Raw genomic sequence first — 12,500 nt, 5'->3', positions numbered from 1 at the left:
GTTTTTTATAATCTGACTATTTATATGTTTTGTTATTTTAGTATGTCTGATGAAGCGGCAGGACCGCGAAAGCGCTCACATCAATAAACTTGTTTTTTGCACCGAATTTTGCTGAGTTCTTCCTGGCTCGCTGAATACGGAATTTTGGATTCTTTTATATTGGTCTATTTGAATGGAGTTTTGACAAGTATTTTGACACAAAGTTATTTGCTGTTCCTTTCTTCAGTACTTGGATCAAGAGTTTTTCGCATATATATATATATATATATATATATATATATATATATATATATATATATATATATATATATATATATATTTATATATATATATATATATATATATATATATATATATATATATATATATATATATATATATATATATATATATATATATATATATATATATATATATATATATATATATATATATATATATATATATATATATATATATATACATATGTATATATATATATATATATATATATATATATATATATATATATATATATATATACATATATATTGCAATTGCACATTGGATCCACACTCTAAACCTCTCACTGCAAAACATCTGACCAAAGACACTGCTAATGGGGGGCAAGGGGCCCAAAATAGGGATCTTTTGTAATTATTGCCATTATCTCTTCCTCCACAGCTGAACTGATCTGGCTTGCAACACAATAAACAGCACTTGCAAGTCTTGAACCCAGGACCCTGCACAACCTAGCCACAACAAGTTAACACAAGCCATATCAGCTGCAAGATGTCAGGATGATTTCTGTAACATATAATGCAGAACAGTCAGTCTACCTTAGGCAATGTACAATGTGGAAGCACTTCTTCTTTTGGCTTTTCCTTGTTGGGATTCGCCACAGCAGATCACCTGTTCGCTCATGATTGGCAGTGGAGTTTTACAGTGTCAAGTTGCCAGCCCGGTTCCCAACCTTCCATTTAAGGCACACACATGCACGCACTCATACCTAGGGCCAGTTTGGAGTATCCAGTCCACCTAGAGCATGTCTTTGGGATGTGGTAGAAAACTGGAGCACCTGGAGGAAAGTCACATGACCGCAGGGAGTACATGCAGACTTTGCACAGAAGGCACCCCAGCTGAGGATTGAACCGCAGAGCCTTTTGCTGTGAGGCAGCAACACTCACCACTGCCATCCAATGTGAAAGCACTAAACATTCCAATGATACACACACACACACACACACACACACACATATATATATACATTATATGGGTCTACTGCATTCTGTTGAATTTACATTTCAACAAAACGTAAATTCGCAAACGAATTTACCCAAAAGTGCGTTTCAACGAAAATGCACTTTTACGTAAATCTATGAAAATAAACCCCACTTTAAACAGTTTTAGGTGCCCCATACATCCCCCTACTTTAATATTCACACTCTGAGATCGCACTACAGTGGGGAAAAGGGAATATTCCCTCATCCTCACTGTACCACAATCTCAGCAATACTCTTCTTAGTTGTACATCAACACTAAATATTGATGTACAACTAAGTTAACATGCAAACTGCATGTTTTTATTTATTTAACTCATTTAATTTTTTTAGTTTACTTAACTATTTATGCAAAAAATTGCATTTTCTGTAAAACACGCTTTTGCATACATACACAAGGTGATTTAGAAGACAGTAGATCCATATATATATATATATATATATATATATATATATATATATATATATATATATACATATATATATATATACATACATACACATATAAATATATAAATACTTATAGATATATATATATATATATATATATATATATATATATATATATATATATATATATATATATATATAAAGAGTATATATTGAGGGTGCATAGCATATAAAACACCCATTTTTCCTACAGTTGCCACCTTTTCAAATGACCAGTGTTGGATTATTTCCTACAAATGAGGATTATTGCATGAAACATATACCCACACACAATGCAAAGGACAGGACACCACACACAAGTTTGCATACATAGAAATTTTATTTGTGCACTATTTCAGTTGTTTATGCCATTTCTTATAGCAGTTAGGTGTTTGAAATACATAATAACTGATTAATGCATCTCTCAAACAAAACAAAACATATGATACAGTAATCTGCAAAACATAACATACTTTGCTGTCTAGGGTAAAGCCTTCAAGTAGTACAACAGTAAAGAAAACACTTTGCTTGAAGATAAGAATCAATCAACACTTAATTACAGATGTCGTTCAGCAGCCTCCAATACACTCTGTACTCAACCCCTAGGAGGAAAAGTATTAGTTGTCACAATGTAAATTTATCTTTTAAAATGCTTAACTTAAAATTTCACTATCTCACTGACAAACAGAACTGTGTGCAAGACAGTAAGCTCTAGCCCACCACTGTTCCCATGGTGAAACGTATGAAAATGTACAGCCATATACCTTAATGTTTCTTATTACTGATATCCCTCACATGTTGTAACAGCCTAGGTTAAAAACATTTAATACCCCTCCCCCATAAAATCTCTTAAAAGGGCATATAACAGTGTTCTCCATACACTGACCTCTGGACTGTACAGGATCACACACGTTTTGTCCAGTTGTAGTCCTCATATATATGGACCCTACCTCACAATTTGTGTAGGAGTCCACAACATCACTGAAATGATAGCAGGAATGCAAGCACTAAATAATGATAAGCCATTACCTAACAACCTCTTACTGGATGACATCTGAACAAAGTCTAGTATTTAGGTGGAGGACAGAGGCTGAAACACAAGGTCATATTTGAAATATTGCTGTTATACACTGTGAAAGTTGCTGGTGTTACAGTATTGGTTACAACATACCCTTACACAGGAATATGAAGTCAGAAACACAAATGGATGTTGCCATGTACTGATAGCAATCAACAGAGAGAATGGCATTGATATGTCAGGGACAAGACCTGTGTGATGAACAGAAAAAACATAACAGCCAGTCCTCTGGCCATCTTGTGGATAGGCAAACAGTTGAGAGCTATGCAGACAGACTGCATTCCATGCAAAACTAGCATGTACACACAAACCCTGCAAAACTAGCAGTAATTCAATGCAGGTAACAGCAATACTCACACACTGTCCCTAGGTCTGGAACCTTATACAAACATGCAGTTGGCCTGTGTTCCCAAGTCCTGTTGTAAGAGATATTGCTACCTGCTGTCTGTAACACTGCTGCCCACACACAGGAAGGATGTCTTTAATACAGGAAAGGTAAAGGGACAACACCCATATGATGTAGTCATTTATAGTAGTGGGTTTCTATGACATTGGCTACTGGAAATATTACACAGCTGGCTGCAATCAGTTAGCAAGTGGGGAATACCAACTGGTGCAGAGGCCATCATCTAATCATGAGCATCACCTACAAAAGCCATGCTGCAACCTATTCAAACCAGCTCAATCCCTATAGTGGAGAGAGAGAAAAATAAAAAAAAAATAAAAAAAAAAAATAATACTAAAAAAACTAAAATACTACTAAAACAAACAAAAAAAAAACAAACAAGGAAGACATCCAACTGGTACACAGACTAGAGCACAATAATAAAACAGGTATGTGAAACATGTCAGCATGTAATTGAATGCAGTACTTGGTCTGTAATAATAGGATAGATGATGTTGAAAGATTTATATGTGCCAATAAGACTTGCTGTAATGGTGTCCTGAACAACTGCTATGGATATAGCATCTGACCCTGTGGGCAGTGGGCCATACTTGTCAACTGTACAGATCTGCACAGAATGCCAAGATTTAAGCCATCATAGTGTTTGTTCTGTTCCTCCGAACATCTATATTAGTCTGGTAAAGAGCTGAAGGTGGAAGCAATGAAGTCATGACAGACACATGAGTTTCAGACCCCACCACCTTCATAACAGTCATGTTAATGTGAAATGTATTATGTACAGGTTTGTAAGACATGTCTACGATCTGTCCCTATATACCTCCCCCCCATATTAGGCTGTGTCCACATGTGGTGCTCTATTTTGCAGCAAGGCAGAACAGTTCAGCTGTGGAGGAAGGAGGTTCAGAGTGTGGTGCTGATGTCTGAATGCACTCTCTCTCTCTCTCTCTCTCTCTCTCTCTCTCTCTCTCTATATATATATATATATATATATATATATATTTTTTTTTTTCTCTACTGTTGAATGACTGTGCTGCCTGCATGATATGAGAAAACATCACACATATCTGCAGCTCAGATGGCTTCGTGGTACATTGCTGTTGGTGTGGTGTGCAGGGTCCTGGGTTAGACACTTCCAAGGGCTGATAATTTCTTTTCTGGCCAGAATAAGGGCTGTTGGATACAGAGTGATTAAGGCACTTTTAAGCAGTTGTAAGCGGGTGCAAAATGGACAGTTATGTATGGTGTGAAATTCTTTTTGGGAACAGATTGCCCTTTTTTTGTTAAGGTGAGAGTGGGATGTTGGGGAAGTATAGTAAGCATATTTGGGGAGGTAGGTTGGGTCAAAAGAGAGACAAGACAACATACAGGGGCGGTATATAACATGTGGGGGGTTAACATCTTGGATGGGAAGGGTTGTTTGGAAATTGGAAGCCCATTAGCCACCAAATGGAAACAGTGGGACTGAGGTCCCCACCCATGGGCAGTCACTACTGCACCTTCATGGCCCTGAAGGTGGCTGTGCTGGGGGCTGAGCAGGAGGGGCAGGCTGACCTTCTAATTGCACCACAAGACCCTCAAGCTGGTGTAGCAGATCTCCTAATTCTCTGCGGAGCTCCCTATACACCAGACCCTGGACCTGACTTCAGGTGACAGGATCCTGTCTGTGCCCGCTCCCAGAGGTGAACAAGCCCCATCCCCGAGGTGGCTCCACCTGAAGGTAGTGCAGGACCAGCAAATGAGGAGGTCCCGGAGTGGATCCCAGACATGATGTGGCCCAGTGCCATGGCCAGATGAGGTGGGAGAGGTGGGTTCGCTGAGAACGGCCTTCCCAAACATGCTATTGTGTTGCAGTTTTAGAACATATGTGGGTTAGTAATAGTTAACACAATCCAGGATTAGTTATAACAGCATGCATAGATATTCCCATTAACCCAAAACACCAGATTTGGAACAGTTGCATAGCAAACAGAACATAGGCATATATTGAATCACAGTGGCCATTACAACAGCATGCAGGTTACATTGAGAGCAACAGGAAACCAATGATAGTGTTTCAACATGGAACATGAATAGAAACACATTTCAATATTTGTTGAACAATAGGATGTATGTCCCAACAGTAGGTTTGGTGTAAACATACCCATTGATTTGTGCATTCAGATTACTGTTGCAGATATAGTGGGGGGGATGTCAATTAACAACTAATATATCCTTTAAGTATGCGTTCCTCTCACCTTTTTTCCTGTTTATGTCTTCCAAGTACCATGTCCTGTGAGCGAGTCCCTGTGTATACTCCCCAGGAGAATGATATAATCAAACTTCATTGTACAACATCACAGAACCCTCTTTGGATGCACGCCCCATGATCTGCAGGAGAGGACCACCCTCTGGAATGAGCTCATCTACAGGGAAACCATGTCAGCCTGCAAAACCACAGTTATGAGCAAGTGCGACATCGTCGCACTGATCTCATCCGCCACTCCCGTCAGCATGCTGCTACAGTTAGGAGGGACCAGCTAGCCACAGGTGGGGGTCATGCCATCCATTCCCCACTGACACATGCTGAGGAGCTCCACGCCAGCCTTGGGGCACCCGCCTGCCAGCCAAGCCAGGAAACTGACAATAGCATTGTGGAGGTGAGTGCTACTCACACAAAGGATGAGGAGCATGCAGGTACGGCCCCAGGGCCCATTAGGAGACCACTGTTGCTTATCCATCTTTATCTGTAAAGTATCTTCATGCATATGTCAGGCAACATAGTCTGTTGCTGCAGTGGAGAATGAACAGATGTGCATACTCTCTAGTATTGTGGGTTTGTACTGCTGATGTACTGAAATGCTGCTCCCACCCTGTACAAATGCCACAGGTGTGGCTACTGACATTACATCTCTCAAATAACTATGTAGGTCCTTCTGGTATACCACTGTGGCAGCAGTCTGTAGCTGGTGAGTATGGAGTTGTTATGTTCAGGTTTGCCAATACACCAGCCATGTTATGGCCATGGTATTTGCCATGCACACATTTAACACATCTACCCATAATGCAGGCTGTACATGTTCACTTATTGTTGCTGCTAATTACACTGCATCACAGTGGCCACCATGGTGGCATATCTGAAGGGTATGTAAGAGTCCTGCAGTATAAGTAACAACCTGTCAGTGTAAGATGTGTGGGCAGAGATGAACTTAATGGTGGGACAAATGGCCTACAGTAGGGACATGTCTGAAACATTACCATTATACAGTGGCTACAACAGTGTATACACCACTATTACAATTTGCAACTGTTACAGAGCTACACAATGGCATATCACAATATCACATTCCGCACCTTTTACAACCTGTAATGTGATCCTAACATGAGCAATGAATGTGTAATATGGAATCCCATGTTAGGACAACAAATATGAGGATTACGTACCTTAACAAACACTGGAAGCATATGTGTGCACACACTCCAAATAACATATTGTGGAAGCAGCTTTTGAGGTACTGACAGCATTCACTCTTCTTGAGTACGCACCTTCCATCAAGTACAGAGCCTCAATATCACACCAAGTAATGGTCTGCTGTCCAAGAAGTATGTCTATGACATTTGCCCACTCACCTGCAACAGTGGCAGCCGTGGCTTGCACACATCTTACAAACCATGGGATGGATCCCATGTCCGAAAGGTAGCACTCAGGAATGGGAGACATAGCCTTACCTCACCATTGCATATACCATGGCAAACAGTGCAGACAGTCATGTATGTGACTATGAAGTATGGGAAAACATTAATGTAGAAATTAAACAGATGCCCATCCAAGACAGATGACAACACATGTTGCAAACTGGTCATGGAGGCTGCCCAGAAACATGCAGCAATGCTGAAGGATTTGCAGGTATGTCTAGCAAGTACTGCCTGTGCAGTACTTTAGTCAACAATTGCCTGGACTCTGCATACGTGTGGCTTATGGGTTAGGATAATCAGATGGAAGAGTTGTTCCATATGAAACATCATCCAGGGCTCTCTAAAGGTAGCATATGCATAACATCAAGTCTCCCAAAGGCATATGTTGCAATGTGTAATAGTGTACTGAGACCAAGGCTGAAACCTACAGACAGTATTAATAGATACACGTGGTGCACAAGCAACACTTCACTCCACCTCAGGCCCACCATCCCCATCTGTACCTTGCTGCTGCCAGTGTACACCTTTATGTTTGGTGTTCATTAGCAGGAACTAGGCTGCTAGGCATGGCATTCTGAATTTGGAACACTGCAAAATGACACTCATGTGTGGCCCATAGTTGTCAAGCATCTTCAATAAGGCTGAGGATGGGGAGGGATGTTATCCTGAAGCACAACAGTGAACTGAAGCATACATCCAAAGCTCTCTAAGAATGGCTGTATCTGAACACAGTCAAGGTCATGAATTGTGCCAGACATATCCCTGACTCCACAGCAATAGTGAAGACATTGTGTGACCTCCCAGCACTGTGCACATGAACTGACTTTGCAATCCAGCAGAGTTGGGGGACATTTGTAAGGTGGACTGACCAAACAATGGCAAGTGATATACCCCTTCCAGGAATAGTGGCTGCTGTAGTTCACTTAACAGGTGCTGCAACAAACCATCACATTAAGGGTGTGCACACTTATGCAACCCACATATTGTATGCATCTCAATCTGCATCTGCACAACTAACACATTTGTTTGATACTGCATTTGATTGCACAGGTCATATGCCACATATCAGGTGTGGGTAATGTTAACATATGCAGTATTGTGGCCCCATTGCATATCATGGAAGAGGCTTGCATGTCAATAAGGGTGTGTACACTCCTCATAGCCACAGTAAGCTTTGAAGGTTGTCAGTGTAATTGGATTTTATTGCTCATACATGCACTGCTGATGATGAGATCTGCAAATCAGAGGTCAGGGATTCACTATTGACATCTGTCCTCATACCATCCCAGGTATGTGTCAGACAAACACATAGGGGCTGTGAGCAACAGAGCAAACATAACTGCCACACATATACACATTCAGCAATGATGTGTACACTTGTGAAGTATGGTGCACAGTACATGCCAGGGTGCTGAACAGGTGCACAACAATACAGTGTGCATGGGTGCAGTGCATTCCTGGAGAAGGGGCACCACCATCTTACACAACTCATGCATCAGAGAAATGTATAATGTTGGTAACAAGGCTTGAGTATACCTGCAGTGCATGCTGTTGAGTGCCATATGCCATGCATGTTGACTATTGGGTAATGAGAGGTCTTTGTAATATATTTGCGCCACCTCACCTGTAAGTGTGTGTGTGTGTGTGTGTGTGTGTGTGTGTGTGTGTGTGTGTGTGTGTGTGTGTGTGTGTGTGTGTGTAGAGGTAAGCAATGACATACAGGTCTTAAATTATGTTTTTTGTTTTCCCCTCACATGTGGCAAGGTGGGTAAGGGTCCCTCCTGCAGGCAAACTGATGTTAGTGTCCATACAGACTCTCTCAATGATGATAGGTATGGTGAGGCACAGGCAGGGTTGTCAGGGGCTGAAGCTGTGCTATTGGTTAACATCCCACTTTTATCCACCCCATCCCACACACAGTCACAATGCCTATACATATCTTATCACCAGTTGCCATAGATGAGGGACAGTTGCTGGGTGGTGGCATAGAACAGGACAGTGTGATGATTCTGGCAAGTATATCTGTACACAGCAGCCATAGCTGGATGACCGGTGAGGTAACACACAGGCAGATGTACAGAGGTGGTCATAGGAGGGCTGCTGGTCATCATGCCCCTGTCAGAAGTGCCCCTGTCAGAAGTGCCATTGCAGGTGTCACCAGATGCATGTTTCAGTCCATCGTGGAGGCACAGGCATGTATGGAATGTTACTCCAGACAGAGTCTGAGGCTTCAGAGGGCTACTTATTCTGCTGTACTTGACAACATCCGTGATCTTGCAGGTGCCCACCATTATTTTGCAGAGGTCCTGGATAGATGGTTGGGTGAGATGGTGGGAATCCTCAACTGTGCAATGTCTGTGTTAGAGCATATGGGGGGAGTTGGGTGACAGCCATGTGGACATAGGTCAGAAACACCAACAGGTGGAGGTCTACGTAGATGTGCAACAAGTCACAGCCACTCCTGTAGTGGAAGTACCACCACCAGCACGGCAGTGGGGATGCTGTCCATACCACAACACAGGCCACATGCACATGGTCCTGGATGGTCTCAATAGGGACCCAGATCCAGCGGACAATTGTTATCATCAGGGGAGATTACCATATCTGGGTTTGTACCTGGTAGTGCCAGTGGAACCCCTGGCAGGCACAGGTCTTGTGTCCATGGCTGGACACGGTGAACTGTATACTCTGCCATGTACAGTCTGCAGCTGTCAAACAAACCCCTGTTATAGGGCAGCCACATGGCAGAACTGTGTGCATACATACACACACATCACCAACACAGCTAGGGCACCTCCATACCTACACACACCACATCTGCACAGCCCAATTGATAATGAAACCCCCTAAGACACACACATGATGTCAAACAAATGGCTCTGCCTAGGTCTCTGGCAAACCCACAACACACCCTGTGCATATGATGATACCTGTGCCACATCCCTGTCATCCATACCATCGATGCAGGGACATGCTAATATGGTTCTGATGCACAGGGTGAAAGTACTAAGGTTTAGCAATGTAACACTGTGTAACATGTTTTCAGCTGGAAAGTTTAATGTTTACATGTCAGGATGTGCAGCTGTCCAGCCATGATATTATATATGTTATTAACACTGACTGATTGTGGTCTGCATAATGTATTCAGTTTGTGTTGTAGGTGTCTATGTGTCAGCAGGATGTTGGTCTGCTGTTGTTTCCTACAAGGTGTACGGCACTGTGGTGACACATTATTTTATATCCTGGATACAGCTGAATACAAGTAACAGGTCTGTATAACAGTTACTGCATGTGCCACATGTCTGATAGGTCTGAGCGGTGTATACAGGTGAGTGCATGGTGGCTGATGTTAGCAGCTCTTCTACAGTGGACAATGGTAAGTGTACTGGGTGGCACACACCAAATGTTTGTGAATAACACACACACACACACACACACACACACACACACACACACACACACACACACACACACACACACACACACACACACACACACACACACACACACACACACAGGCTTTGGTGTTGATGCAATGCACAGACAATACTGTACACATGGATGTACTTAATTTTGCAGTGAACTCATTTTAGCCTATGTAATTCCACCAAGACAAAATAGGTAAAACATCACATCAGTAAATAATCAGTCTGCCAGTTTAATGCCATTGACAATGGTACTGGCAGGGTATATGTCCTCTTCCCCAATGTAGTGCAATCCTGAAGTTGGTAAACATAGGTGTGCTGGTGTGGGTGGCACAGCCCTCCACTTTGGAGGGTGTGGGGTGGTGTAGAACCACACATAGTGTGATTAACAACTACTTAACCTGTTAACATAAACTGTACATTATTACAGCAGACTAAGCGGGAGAATACACACAATGGTTTGCTATTAAAAAATTGAAATTTAAAATAAAAAGTGTATTAAAAACTGAATTAATAACTCAAAATATGTATACACCGATTAGTGTGTATGCCGAAAACCATACGGACATGTTGAAAATATCGAATGCGACATTTTTCAACAATTTGCGGCACTCCCAATCCAAACATGAAATACAGCATTAATAATATGTGTTTCCATCCACAAATGAAGAATATAGCAAGAATTAATATGTATAACTCCATGAAAGGTGAAAGACATACTTGTAAATCAAAAGTGTAGTACTTAAATGAAATCCATGTCCCAATAAGTGTTGCTATGTGGCATGTCCCATACACATAATGTACCAAAGTATGTACAAATGCTAGACAGTGATGTTTGACAGTAGAAATCCTAAATCAAATATGGTTAAAAGGAGCACTAATTTGCCATTAATTGAACAAACCCCAGAGGTGTAAACTCATCCAGTTTAGCTAATAAATGTTGAATCATATGCTCCTTATCTGTAAGTCTATGCTTCTTGGGTGAGGAAGAAACACAGCATAACAACTTCTGTTTCAAGTCTTCCTAATGGTTCTGCTCTAGACATACAGCATGTAAGACATCTGTGATATATAAATCCTTCTTTCCTAATAGACTCCTTAGTCTACAGTGCCAGCCTTCTAAAGCATTCTGGCTCCTTGGGTAGCCCATAGTGCAAGTATCTGACTGATTCTAGAAAGACACATCGAAAAGAGGGGGTTGTCTACCTCACATGCCATAGCATCTAGGATGGCCTAAGATATAGCTATTCCTGAAAAAATAATCACATAAGAGTGTACCCCTATCACCCAAAGTCTCCTCAATTGATGTTAATGTTTCCAAAATGTGTTGTGTACGTATAAATGCCAGAGCAGGAATCTGTTTACATAAAAGTGCAAACTGTGTGTCAGTACCATGCACTTGTGTTAAATTGAGCTTCTGTATCTGCCTCCACAGAATCTCACACAGGTGGAACCAGCAACCTTTTGCTGTACTATTTGGAAGGTGCTTTACAATGCTATTACTCGCCCCTTTTTCAAAATCACTTAGAACCATTTTGGTTCTTAACTACAGTTGGGAATTTGTCACATATGGACAGAAAAGTAGCCAGAACTGATCATAGCACTCTTCACATTTGGAACGTAGAAAGCCACACACAACAGGTACAACTTTATTAGTTGCATTACCATTCAAACTACAATGTACAGAGTACACCTGCTTACATTCTGTTGTGCTAATGGGAAAGGTGCCATCCATCAAAATATAATCAGAATTACATAGCACACCAAGATTACTCTCTGTTGTCATAATAACTACATCATTGGTATGGCTCCTTAAGGTGCTGTGTTTAATAATGAACTGGCCCTGCTTCAAAGGTACCATGTCTGGGCTGAGATCCTTCAGACTAGCTAGGTCCACTCTAAGATGTGTACTGTTCCTATGCCTCACCCTATGGACACATTGCTTTAGTGCATCGGTATTGGTCATGGTAGTGACTACTTCAGTGGATGTGCTTGCTAGAACCTCTGACACAATCCTACACGGGGTCCTCTAATGTCTGCTCAGCTCTCCTCTTAATTATCTCATGGACCTTTGTCTGTTCTACCCTGACAACATCAGGCGCATGGAAATGTCCAATACTTTTCAGTACCTTTTCTCCACTATCACATTTTTCAGTTATGCACCTGCCCTTACACTTCTGCTTAGATTTCTGTGTACAACACCAGTAATTTTTCTCTAATGTTTTCTTCTC

Source organism: Protopterus annectens, chromosome 1.part0 (assembly GCF_019279795.1).
Source record: "Protopterus annectens isolate FY-2018-M chromosome 1.part0, PAN1.0, whole genome shotgun sequence".
In the NCBI taxonomy this organism is placed as follows: domain Eukaryota; kingdom Metazoa; phylum Chordata; order Ceratodontiformes; family Protopteridae; genus Protopterus; species Protopterus annectens.
The sequence above is the reverse complement of the archived record's forward strand: the minus strand, read 5'-3'. Positions refer to the sequence as shown.